The sequence below is a fragment of the Pan paniscus genome, chromosome 9, assembly GCF_029289425.2.
Source record: "Pan paniscus chromosome 9, NHGRI_mPanPan1-v2.0_pri, whole genome shotgun sequence".
Lineage (NCBI taxonomy): Eukaryota > Metazoa > Chordata > Mammalia > Primates > Hominidae > Pan > Pan paniscus.
In genome coordinates, this window is record NC_073258.2 from 21,887,634 (window position 1) to 21,899,776 (window position 12,143).

Below are 12,143 nucleotides of genomic sequence, written 5' to 3' on the forward strand. Positions count from 1 at the left end.
ATATGTTGAACCAGCCTTGCATCCCAGGGATGAAGCCCACTTGATCGTGGTGGATAAGCTTGGTGTGCCGTTTGCTAAGACCATTGGAAAAGCACAGTATTAGGGTGGGAGTGACCCAATTTTCCAGGTGCTGTCTGTCACCCCTTTCTTTGACTAGGAAAGGGAATTCCCTGACTCCTTGCACATCCCGGGTGAGGCGATGCCTTGCCCTGCTTTGGCTCACGCTCGGTGAGCTGCACCCACTGTCCTGTACCCAGTGTCCAACACTCCTCAGTGAGATGAACCCAGTACTTCAGTTGGAAACGCAGAAATCACCCATCTTCTGTGTCGCTCATGCAAGGAGCTGTAGACTGGAGCTGTTCCTATTCAGCCACCTTGGCTCCCAGCTCCACATTTTTCTCTAAAAGATTGAAAGTTCATTTTATCAGGGCTTTTTGGTCCTCATAGAAAACTCTTATGGTCTGGGTTGAAAGCATCTGACTTCAAGGGTTAATTCATGGCTGATGAATATTTTCTTTGGGTACCCAATCCCAAGGGCTCTTCTGAAAGTAAGCAATGGAGCTACAAAGACATTTCCAGACCAAAGTCACAATGAGACTGACTGCACACAGAAAATATGTTAATTAGGATAACACAAGCTTCTATAACAAGAAGGTACCACAATGTATAAAGGCACAAACACAATAGAAATTTAGTTCTCATCCACATTTTAGTCCAAGGCTAATATTTCTAGTCAGTGGATAGCTCTTCTCCACCCAATGATTCAAGAATCCAGCCTTGAGGCCATAAAAAATTAAATGTGATATGCAAATAGAGTGCCATTGGGTCTAGTACCTGGTCAACCATGAGGGCTGTCACTGTCTTTGTCTGCAAATCTCTTGCCCTTAGATCAGTGTCTAGCATGTAATAGGTGCTCAGTAAATGTTTGTGAAAGAAATGAATGAATGATTATCCTACTAGTTCTATTCCTTTCTTCCCTGACTTGGGTCACCTGACAGAAAAGCCAAATTCCTGGTCAACTATTTCGGGCCACTTCAAAGGTACATCTGTTGACCCCAGAGTCCACTGGTTAGTCAAATGTTCCTCCTCCTGCTCCCACAAAATCCTGAATTAGTTACTCATCCATTTTACAAATTGATTTTATTAAAGAGAAATTTAAAATTATATGAATTTGGGAGTATCCAAAACAATCTGGTGTATGGATATTTTACCCAAGGATCTCTGATTAGAGTTTCCCTTAGAGGGCATCTAGGCCCACAGCTGCAAAAATGACCCAGCTTGTGAGCCAACCCACTTGGCAGTGGCTTCCTGAAGATGAATTCTGAAGGCAAGCATGCTGTGATTGATTAGTAATGTCTGCCATAGGCAGAGAAAAGGAAAATGATAAACAAAGTCCTGTGTAACCTGCTAGACCCTATCAAGTCTAAGATCCTCATATGTATAGGGCTGAGGTTCAAAGAGAAGAAGTGGTACACAACTACCATTGGAGACATAGGTTGGAGGGCCTAGAAGGTCATTGGAGGCAGAATGAAAAAGGATAGAAAATGGTGGAAGGTCTGTTGGAAAATTCTCTTAGAAATAAAGAATTTAATAGAGCTAACTGCTAGGAACAAGCCAACGATGGTAGCTATCTCTAAGAAAAAAGAAAGGAGTCAGAGCATGGGGTGTGATGTGGTTTGGAATCTTGCTGGGCTTGGTCAACCTCATTTGTGCCAGGTTAGAGGGGGAAAAAGAAGCCTGCTGTCCTTGCCCATGTTTCCTTCTGCATATCATAAGGTAGTTTCATGAACTCAATGGGCAATAGGTAGATGGCTGGGGTTCTCCTAGGCCTCTGGGATGCCTCCCATGGAGATCTGGGCACAGAGGGCACCGTCCAGCCCCTGAGCACCACGACTCACCATACCTGGTCCTTCCTCTGTGCCTCCTCTGTGCTGGTTCCTGGGGGTCCAGAGACATTGAATCACGGCCCTCAACCCAGGTGAGCTCACAGTCTAGAGGGAGACAGAGAAGTCCTGTATTTCTTGGATCCTAAGATGATATGGTTACAAAACATTTTATCAATTTAATGACAGAATTTCAGGAAGACAAAAAAACAAACAAAAAACCAACCAACCAACCAAACGAACAAACAAACAAAAAAACCTCCCAGCTTAACCAGAGGCAGATTGTAGGAGCTATCCTGACTTTACCAAAGGAAAAATGGGACCACCTGCATGATTTTTAATCAAGGAAATAAATTCAATCAGTGGTTACAATTCAGTGATCTGTGCTGTGATGTGGAGAGTGCTGGGGAAGGTGTGGTTGATTCTGCCTTGGAAGGGAGGTCAGGAAGGTCAGGGCCCTGGAAAAAGGATATTTGAGGAGGAGTACACCAGGCTGACAAAGCGGGAAAGGGATTTCCAGCAGTGGGAATGGCATGGTCAAAGGAACAGGGCATATCTATATCCACAATAGCAAGAGCATGTGTAGGTGAGCCTGGATAGACAGCATGCAAATGGTGAAGGGCCTCTATGTATCTAGAGCAGCAGGTGGGAAGTGAGGCTCCAGCCAAGAGAGAGCCACAGCCCCTTTCAGAATGGGGGCCTAGAAGCCGATCAGCCATCACAGCTCCATCTCCTTCAGCTGCTCCCAGCGTGGGAGCACAGATGCTTGGTAACCAAGGGATGGTCTATTTAAAGCCACCTGTAAGTTGGTTCCAGAAGGCACACTGTAGGGTAGAGAAGGAGAGAGGGAAGGGGAATGTCAGGAGGAAGAAGCATGCAAGAGGGCTCAGGAGGCGGGATTCCAGCCTAGGCTCAGCCCTGAGCTCACCGTGGGGCCTGGGGCAAGTTCCTGCCTCTCTCTGTGCCTCAACTTCCTCAGTCTTGTGTAGTGGTGAATTGTGTAGGCTCAGGAACCAGCTGTGTGGGTCCCAGGCTAGGCTTCCTCGCTTGTGATCTGCGAGCATTGGTCAAATTACTTAACCACTGTGCCGACGTTTTCTCCTCTGTAAAACTGAGATAATAATAGTACCTAGCTTTTAGAGCTGCTGCGAGGATTAGATGAGGTAATGCATGTAAAGCATTTATAACGGTTCCTGGCACACACTAAACACTCAAAATCAGCTATTTTTAAAATTATGATATGATGATGGTGTTGGACTAGCTTAGTGGGTTTAAAACCTTAAACCTTGGAATCTTTCTCCTAACAGATTTGGAACTTCAGTGGGTGAAAAAGGTCACATTGAGCTCTTCTGGCTGGAAGGTGGAGACCCTGAGTCTTGCCACTTTAGCATCCCCCTTACCCAGGACTGCCTCCCAGCTCCCCGCACCCCAGGCACCTCTGCAGAACCTTTAAGCTCCAGGAAACCCAGATTAAAAGCAATTGTCCCAGAGGATCTCTGAGGTCCTTTTCGGTTGCTCCTTTTAATCCAATTCTTGCTTCAGAAGCTTGAGTTTATATCTGGAAAAGCTGTCTTTTACAGCTCAAAATCCATTTTCCAAAAGCATCAACTGAGCCAGGCCCTGGGGGACAGTGTGATAAAGGCAAACCAAGGCAGATATGGAGAAGTGAGGAAGGTATTTGAGCAACAATCCTGACTGCAAAAGCTCACAAACAACCAAATACCACCATTATGGTTTTTTCTTTAAGTCAATACATTTTTATTTAAGGAATTTTACATGTTGTGATTCGTTCTACTGCCCATCAGGGTCATCTTAGTTCCTCCAAATCTTGAGTCAAGATTTATCTTCAAGATAGGCCTTTCTAGAGATTCTTGCTGAATCCACAGTCCTTCTGTCCATCTTAGTTGGGCTTCTTTTGTCTCCACTTCAATACAGACATACTGATGAAATACTTTAAAAACTTCCTATCCAGAATCTTTAGGGTCTAATTCTTCAAATAATTCACTTTAGGGCCCTAGCAGTTGAATTGTAGAAAGCATATTGCTATTTTGGCTAATGAGCAAAAATGCATTATTCTTTAACATTTTTCTAATGTTGAGGTTGTGTTGCATCCCATTTTCACTCGTGACCTTAGCAGAAATGTTACAGGTCTCATTGTCACCACTGTGATGTGTTTGCTGTGAATGGAAACATAGCTTGTTTCTCAATATAGCCCCATTAACAATCTCTGGATCGCATGATCAACAGTGCCTATTCTCTTTGAGAATGGGGCATCACCTTCACAGTTCTTAGGATAAGCTATGCATATGTGACTGCCTTCATTTGTCACGGTCCAGGATAGTTTCTCATTCTTTTTTGTCTAGATGGTCAGGCGCTGTCATTGCCCTGTGTGCAGTGTGCCATGGTTGTCTCTTCTCTACTTAGGAACTGTCTTATTTCCTCACCTCTAATCTGAGAACAGCAGATGACCAACAAATCAATATTGGATCTATCAAAGGGATCTGAATATGGGCACCTCTATGTGAACTGCTTCAAACTGGATTCAATGATGTCCCAAACAGATGTAGATCCTGACCATGCGGATGTTATTGTCTAGGGGGAAAGATCAATTAGTGTAAGTGTGATAGGGATCAGGACTTGAAAGATAAAATTCCACGGTCCAGAACAACCATTGTGGGACCCTATAACCCACAAAAAGTAGGGGTTTGCCTTCAGGATCTGCTAGGGCTGAGCCTTGGGAGGACCTTGAGAAACTTTATCTTGAGGTCCTGAAATGGAAGATCTCTTTGCTTCCTGGGACCCCAAGACCCACAGCAGAGTTCTGCCTGGCTTTTCAGCGTATACAGATGGCTGGCTGCTTGTTGTGGACGCTGTCATAATTGTACATGCACTTTAGACATTGGCCATTCAGCTTCCCAGGCAGGCTATGGAGGCCACAATGAGCAAAAGCTAAGGATACAAGCCCAATCTACAGTTAAGTCCTGACCCCATCACACTTATTGATCTTCCCTCCCAGAATAACATCTGCATGGCCAGCATCCACATATGTTTGGATCATCATTGAATCTAGCTTGAAGCAGGCCACATAGAGGCACCCATATTCATCCCTTTGATTGATTCAATATTGATTTGTTGCTCATTCAGCGCCTATCTTCATTGACTATCCTCTGCTTGTCCTTCATCTGCATCTTCCTCTGGTAACATACCAGCTGCTTCAGCCACCTTGGGCTTGTCACTGTTGTTTAAGCACTCCCACCGCTTAATGATCAGGTTCTCTCTGCCTGGAATACCCTTTCCTGCATCACTGCCTTCTTTCCACACCTACTAATCTCCTACTCAATCCTCAAAACAATTCCAAATGCCACCTCTTCTAGGAAGCCTTCCTAGATCACCTCAGAATTTTTTATTCCTCCATTTCCTGTCCTCCCATAGAACTTATACAGTATGTGACTTTCCACTTTAATTTGAATTATATTTTTGTCATTGCCCCCACTATGTTATAAAGCTTGATGTGGGCAAAGATTTTTATCTTACTGGTCTTCATAGTTGAATGTTTGGGGGAAGTCCATGAACTTGGGCTTTTTAATTCCTAGGTCTCTCTGGGTATGCAAACTTAGACAAGTTATCTAATATGTCTGAGTTTCACTATTCCCACCTGTAAAATAGGGATTTTTAAAAACTTGTGATAACAAGTTTATTGTTAGCATTAACTAAGATGACTTGTATGAAGTAACAATGAAAATAAAATAATAGTAATGAGAGCTGATATTGACTAAGTGCTCATTTAGGCACTGCTCTAAGCTTTTTACAAGTAGTTCATTTAAAATATTTTTTAAAATTTTGAAATAATGATAGATTTGTAGGAAGTTGCAAAGATGGTTGTGAGAGATCCCATGTAAAGATAGAACTGAGAGGTCCCTTTCACCTGGTTTTCTCCAATGTTTACACGTTATGTAATTATAGTACAGTTTCAAAACCAGGCAATTGACTGTGTGAGTATGGTTCTGTGTCCTTTTCTCACTTGTGTAAAATTGTGAGAATCTTACACAATCACCACAACAATCAAGATACAGAACTCTCCCCTGTCCACAAAGATCTCCCTTGTGCAGCCCCTTCAGAGTCATACCCACCCCTCTCCCTTCCGCCACCCCCAGCCCCTGGCAACCAACTATTAGTATGTTTTCTATCTGCAAAATGTTGTCATTTCAACAATGTTATCTAAGTAGAATGGCAAAGTATGTGACCTTTTAAGCTTGGCTTTTTTTTTTTTCCCACTCAGCATAATGCCTTTGAGATCCATTCAGGTTGTCTGTCTACAGTTCATTCCTCTGTTCCTGGTGAGTTCTGTTCCGTGGATATGCCACCAATATACCACTGATATACACCGATATACCACTGATACATGACTGACTGACAGACCATGGTTTAACCAGGAAAAGTATCTGGGTTGTTTCCAGTTTTTGGCTTTGATGTATAAAGCAGCTATAAATAGTTGTGTATAGATTTTTATTTCAAATGTAAGTCTTCATCTCACAGGGATAAATGCTTGGGGGTGCCATTGTTGAGTTACATGGTTAGTATATGTTTAGTGTTTTAGGAAGGAAGTCAAACTCTTTCCGAGAGTGGCTGTACCATTTTACATTCCCACCAGCAATGTGTGAGTGATTCAGTGTCTCTACATCTTTGCTGGAATTTGGTGTTGCCACTATTTTAATTTTATCTGTTCTAAAAGGTATGTAGTGACACCTTATCATGGTCTGACTTTCCATCTCCCTAATAGCTGGTGTTGTTGAACATTTTTTCACTGCTTATTTGCCATCTGTATATTCTTTTCAGTAAACTGTCTCTACGTGTCATTTACCCATCTTCTGGTTGGATTGTTTGTTTTTTAATGTGGAGTTTTGAGTATTCTTTATATATGCTAGATATGGGTCCTTTGCCAGCTATGGGATTTGCACAATTAGCTCAGTTAATCCTCACGACAACTCATGAAGAAGATACTAGGATTATCCCAATTTAATAGATGAGGAAGTTGGGGCACTGAGAGGTTAGCACTGTGTGTGGCACACAGCAGGTTTCCAGGGAAACATCACAGTGAATTTCATGCAGATGGAGCTCAGACCAAAGGTACAGTAGCTCGAGGTACCTTGGTGGAATGCTGGGGCTGTTGGAGATAAGGAAGAGGAGCTGAAAGTGAAGGCCAGCAATGAGTAGAGGGACTTCGTACCGGCCCATCAGCCCATTTACCAGGTTGAGGAGTTGAGGCACAAGCACTAGAACAGATTTCTATCTGTCTGTGTCATTAAGTTTCTGTAAGTTTCACTAAGTCTTTGAAAATTGTGTCTCTTTTCAACCGCATCCTACCTTTCTCCTGTGCTGCAAGGTTTGATGGTAGCTGGCTGGTTTCTACTTCGGGGACTTTTTTTTTTTTAAGAAGGGATTTCTCCTGTGTCTTCTCTATCCAGGGCACATAGAAGCAGGCTGCTGCTGCTGTCATGGAAAGCACAGTAACGAGTCAGGATACCAGTTGTCGGTCCCAGCATGGTAGTGAATAGTGCAGGAATTGAGTGCAAATAATTTCCCTGGGCTTTCCATCTCCATATCTGTAAAATGGGAGTGACAACAGTAGCTGGCTGGCAGAGTGATTGTATAGATTAGATAGAGAGGAGAGGTGGAGAACAGGGGCACTGGTAACACTCATGGGTTCAGAGTGGAACTCTTTCCTTTCTAGCTATGTAAACCTGAGCAGCGTGCTTAACTTTGCTAAGCCTCAGTTTTCTTATTTGAAAAATGGGGACAATCACAGTTCCTACTTTATGGACTTGGTGAGATATTGCACATAAAGCACTTGCAAAGATCCTCTCTCAAGATGAACATGATTAGTAATAACTAACATCTATCAAGCACTTACTTTGTGTCAGAATCTGCTTAAGTTCATCAAAATTAAGATTAGACACCAAGACAAGGACTTAGGTGCAAGTTTATATGGGAGGGGATCCCAGGAAGCAATGTGAGAGAACAGGGAAGTGAGATGGGGAGGAGTCATTTTGGTGGGCAATGGGGGCTCAGTCCCACTGGACATCCTCTTAGAGACTGAGAAACACACCTCAGAATCTCCACTGCTGTGTTTATCCACCATCTTCCAGTCCTTATTGGTGGAGGGTCACTCCTGGGGCATTCATTCCACCACACCTTTGACCTACCCTGTGCTTGGGCTAAGCATATAACCATGACCAGGGAGCATCCTCAGGAGAAAGACTCAGGAAGGCATTGGCACATACAAGGAACTGAACTATCTGTGTGGGGCTTTGAGATTGGCTGAGGGGAAATTGATGAATGCTAGCAGTGTCTGCTACACCACTTTAAGCACTTTATAATATTAACTCATTTACTTCATGCAACAACACTATGAAATGTTCTATTATTATCCCCATTTTATAGATGAGGAAACTGAGACACAGAGGGGTTTTACAACTTGATAAAGGTTCTCCAGTCAGTCTGATTTCAGAGCCTGCATTCTTTTTTTATTTTTATTTTTTGAGACAGGATCTCACTCTGTTGCCCAGGCTGGAGTGCAATGGCACGATCATGACTCACTGTAGCCTCAACCACCCAAGCTCAAGTGATTCTCCTACCTCAGAGCCTCCCGAGTAGCTGGGACCACAGACACACTACCATGAAGGCTAATTAAAAAAAAAAAATTTTTTTTTGTAGTGATGGGGTCTCACTATGTTGCCCAGGCTGGTCTCAAACATCTGGACTTAAGCAGTCCCCCTGCCTTGGTCTCCCAAAGTGCTGGGATTACAGGCATAAGCCACCATGCCTGGCCAGAGCCTGCATTCTTTTGAGAAGTTTTGACCATAATTCTCAGTAAAAAATGTATTTTATATCACAGTTCTGCTCCCAAACACACTTACACTAAATAAATAAAAGATTCCTAAAACAATACTCATCTGTACCACGTGCAGTGCACTCTGAAATTTTCTGATTTTTTTTAATCATGTTATTTTAAAAACGGTATTAGTCACCCACTAAATTGTTTTCATAACCCAGTAATGGGCTGCAACCCACAGTTTTGGAAAAGACAGTGCTCTAAAATTCTATTTTATAGGACAATGTTGATGTCATAAGGCTGGCATGGGGAATGATATGGGGTAGGTGCCCAGGGAAGGTTGGTTTCCTTGTGTGCCCTTTCTGGCAAACCAGAGCCTATGAGCTGCTACCTTCTAGGCTTGCATACAGAGGCCTGGCTGGACCTAGCACATTTCTTAAATCCTAGACTTGCCCTAGTGGAATCTGCTCAGCCTCCTCCCTGGGGATGGGCACCATCTTGGGCTGTGACCTTCAATTCACCGGCTCCCCAGAAGCCAGCTCCTCCTTGGGAGGTGAGGTTATACCCTGTCCCCACAACGTTGTCATTTCCTTCCCCTGAGTCTCTCTGTGTGAGGATTGTTCCCCTAATCAGGATGGAGACGCAGTTCATTACAAGCTGGTGAGGCAACGGCTCTGTGCTCCAGGCCCGAGACAGGCTGTCTGGGAGCTTGGCCAGCCTCCCACTGCCCCGGACACCAGGGCAGTGGCCTCAGAGCAGAACCAGCTCGCTGGGTTTGTCTGCCCCCTTCCCAAGGGACACAGGCAGACAGACACTGTTTGCTGAGACTTCCACAGCTTTCATTATTACAAAACCTCTGCCATGCTCAGACAATGAGTTTCAGCAAATGATAGCACTACTTCCGAGAGCATCTGTAGAGCACCTAGAATAACAACTGGACTTTATTGAGTGTTTACCATGCACCAAGCCCTGGGCTAAACACTTCATCTGCAGGCTGTTCATCTTTATGGCAAACCCAGTAGGTAGGTATAACTATCCCCACTCTGCAGATGCAGAAACGGAGGCACAGAATGTTTTGGTAGCTAAACAAGCTCACCAGGAGGCTAGAAGGTGGCCACACCTAGCTGGCCCCCCTGACTCCACCAACTGCCTCCCTTTGCTGTGTTGTATGCAAGAATGTGACTCCAAGTTTTTCTTCCTTCTGGATCCAACTCTGGCTTCACTCTGCTCAGCAGCCAGGTGAGTTTCCATAGGTGACTTTGTCTCTCTGAGCCAAGTTTCCTCATCTGTAAAACAGGGCCTAGTGCTACTTCCTTCCTCAGGCTGTTAGGAAGAGTAAATGAAATAATGTATATAAATGCATCTCCCAGAGCTCCTAACACATAAGAAGTGCTCAATAAATCTATTTATGAAAGAGTTGATTCAGCTGTTTTCCTACTGACTTGACAGTATCCCACAGCCATTTCCCAGAGGCATGATGTCACCATCCAGAGGATAATAGCAGCCAATCTAGAAACCTCCATGTGTTCCTGGGCTTCTCATATTTATGCCTTGTCTTGCCTCGCTGCCCCATCTTACTACTGACTTCCCTGGGGCAGAAATCTCCAATATGACTAATATCTCTTGGAGGGCTATGAGGAAGCCATTTATTTCCTCCAACAACAGACCCTTCCACCCAGGATGAGGAGAATAGCCATGTGGTGGCTGCAGAGCCTGGTGCAGAAATTCTCATTAGCTGCAGTTTAATTACTGCCTGCCGTATAGGTTTTTAATAACAGTAAGTCCCAATTAGTTGCTTGTTACTTCAGAAATAATTACTGATAGTGGACCTTTGTCTCTGTTTTAATTCCAGCTTCATGCCCAAGCTGCGGAAGTCTAAACAAGTGGGCATTTTTAGCTGAAGGAGGTGGGGAGGATTGGGGATGTGTGAGGAATGTCTGCACAGAACTGCGAGTTTTACTGGGGTGCGTGTGTTTGTCTGAGATGAGTGGAGGAATGGCTGTGGCCATTTCTCACCTCTATAAAGAAAATCCTGGGCCCTTGTCTTGAGCTAAGGACAGGGATGGGGCCCAGCTCTCAAGGGCAGGTGGGTCTGGGACATAGCATTCTCTGCACAGAGAGACCACGGGGGAGCTGGCCTCCAGTTATGACCCATGCCAATGGCATGCCCTTCCGCTGCCCTGGGGGGCCAGGCCCCAGCCACTGACCAGCTCAGAAGCAGATGCCGCCGCCCCCTGACAGTGACAGGCACAGCCAGATGGAAGAGCGGCTTTTGGGAGCAGGGAGAGGGGAGGGGGTGTGCCGTCTCTTCTGCAAGGGCAGTGCCCCAGCCTCAGCCACACTTCTGATCTGCAGTCCAACAGACCTTTCTAGCATGCCAAAGAGAACCTGGGGGTGCCAGGGGGTCCTCAGAGCTCACACTGCACTTGTGGCACCCACAGCGAGTAGCCATCCGTGAGCCGAGGAAACTGTACACAGGTAAGACGGTCACTGTGCTTTGTTTGAAGTAAGGTAGTCTCCTAGCTTCAGGGAATTCTTTTTCAGTCTGACCTGCTTTTATGCTGCTTTTTCTTTTTAACTTTTATCCTATTGTACCTGGGAAGCTATTGTAGTGCTGATGAGTTATTGTCTGCTGAAGTTATGTAGTGATCAGAGCTAACATGTGTTGGGCATGCCAGACCCTCTTCTAGGTGATGTATACGTATTTATTCATTTAACCTCACAGACAATGCTCTGAGGTAAATATAATTATTATTATCAGCCCTCATTTGCAGATGAGGAAATGGAAGCACACAGAAAGATTAAGGAATTTGCCCGAGGTCACCCAGCCCATATGTGGCAGAGCTAGGGAGATTCTCTCCCAAGGAGTTTGACTCCACCACCAAGCTTTTGACCAGTAGGTTATCCTGCCTCTTATGGGAAGGACTTGACCCATTAGAGAATGGGCTGCTTCACAATGCAAATATCCCCTGTGATTTTTCTTTAGTTGGCTCTGCATAATACATTCTTTTATGGCCTGTGTATGTGTGTGCATTTGGTGATCCTTGTGTTGATTTTTGGTTCCAACTGTGTTCTCTGAAAGCTTCTCTCCATTTGAAATGTCTGGGTCCAGTCAAATGCCTCTGCTCTTAGTGTTTGTGCAGTTTCCATGATGGATGAAATGGCAGGGGCACTTCTGAGCCCAGCCTAGGACTGTGGCCCAGGCCACCCACGTTTGGAGGTGACAAAGCCCTCTGTGCCATCATGCTGGCCAGCGTTGGTCCTTTTCAATGTGTCCTCATGCCCAACTTGTCTTTCTCTCTTTCCTCATGCCCAACTTGTCAAGGGAAGATGTCACACTGCTGAGCCAGTAATTTGCTTTTTTTCTCACCATGTTCTTTGGTTTCTTTCCCCCTGAGAATCCTTTCCAGTGGAATTGCAAATGGTTT

The 12,143-nt window shown here is 44.6% G+C and overlaps 1 protein-coding gene and 1 non-coding gene across 4 annotated transcripts in view; one reads left to right on the top strand and one right to left on the bottom strand.

Moving 5' to 3' along the window:
• Positions 1-12,143, top strand: part of NAV2 (neuron navigator 2) — a 770,363-nt gene that overhangs the window by 238,247 nt on the left and 519,973 nt on the right. The window lies entirely within an intron of this gene.
• LOC112441285 (small nucleolar RNA SNORA1) lies at positions 4,021-4,156 on the bottom strand. The gene has a single exon (XR_003029222.2). It is a non-coding gene; the product is annotated as a small nucleolar RNA SNORA1 (small nucleolar RNA).